Here is a 1,283-nt window from a genome sequence, read left to right on the forward strand (position 1 = left end):
ATTATTGGATGAATGTCCATCTTTACTGTTAGACGGCAACCATGACTGTCAACCTAGGGATTGGTAAACTTTTTCTGTAAGAGGCAAATAGTAAATATTTTCAACTTTGTGGACCATGCAGTCTCTGTCACAGCTATTCAACTCTACTGTCACAGTGTGAAAACATTCATGGATAATTTGCTGGTTAATGAGTGTGACTGTGTGTGCTCAGTTGTTCAGTCGTGTCCGACTCTTTGCGACCCTTTGGACTATAACCTGCCAGGTTCCTCTGTCCATGGGATTTTTCAGGCAAGAATACTGGAGTGGGTGACCGTTTCCTCCTCCAGGGGATCTTCCTGACCCAGGGACTGAACCTGTGTCCTTTGTGTCTCCTGCATTGCAGGAGGATTCTTTACTGCTGAGCCATCCAGGAAGCCCCTATGAGTGTAGCTGTGTTCTAATAAAATTTATTTATAAGACCTGGGAATTCCCTGGTGGTCCAGTGGTAAAGACTCAGTGCTTTCACTGCCATGGGCCCAGGTTCGATTCCTGGTCAGGGAACTAAGATTCCACAAGCCACACCACAAAGCCAAAAAAAGAAAAAACGTATTTACAAGATTTAAAAGGTCTGTCCCCTGGCCAGTGTTCTGATCCCTAGTCTAGCCTATTGTTATACCATTCAGTGTCATGTCCATGTCCTAACACGTAGAAAGTGAACCAAACAGTCATTGGATGGATGAATAAATGAATATTTAGGCTAATGTTTGGATGAGCTTGGGCTTCAGAGTTAAAATTAACTCTCCATACTGGATTCAGAGTTCTTGCTCTACTCAATTTTGTTCCCTTCTCTTCTTCAACACTTCCCAGCCAGACTTTCATTTATGGTTTGACAAGTCACTCTCCCTCCTTGAGCCTCACTAAATCTAATCTCAGAGTTATTCTTTTGCCGTACAGTAATGTCTATGATTCACCTTTCATTGACTTGGATGGAACATGATCATTTGCTCATATCACTTCTGCTCCACTGTTCCCAGCAGTTAGTCACAGAACATTTTTTCCAGGGAAAAGAGAGAAGATAAGGAGTGACTGTGAATTCTGTATATGACAACTGGTACATCCTTTTGGGGATGGCAAGTTGCCAGCATCCATTAAAACTGTAAATGTGCTTTTCAGCCTAGCCATTCTTAGGCCTTTTCCCATAATGCTCTTGTACCTGCATCATGAGTCTAGGATCTGATATAGTATGAGACACATGGTAGACCTCCTCTGTGATTGGCTATTTACACAACTCCCAGTGATACCCC

General features: G+C 42.8%; 1 non-coding gene across 1 annotated transcript; it reads left to right on the forward strand.

Moving 5' to 3' along the window:
- The first annotated feature begins 467 nt into the window (after window positions 1–467).
- TRNAE-UUC (transfer RNA glutamic acid (anticodon UUC)) lies at window positions 468–540 on the forward strand. The gene has a single exon. It is a non-coding gene; the product is annotated as a tRNA-Glu (tRNA).
- The last annotated feature ends 743 nt before the right edge of the window (window positions 541–1,283 follow it).

This window comes from Ovis aries, chromosome 24 (assembly GCF_016772045.2).
Source record: "Ovis aries strain OAR_USU_Benz2616 breed Rambouillet chromosome 24, ARS-UI_Ramb_v3.0, whole genome shotgun sequence".
Lineage (NCBI taxonomy): Eukaryota > Metazoa > Chordata > Mammalia > Artiodactyla > Bovidae > Ovis > Ovis aries.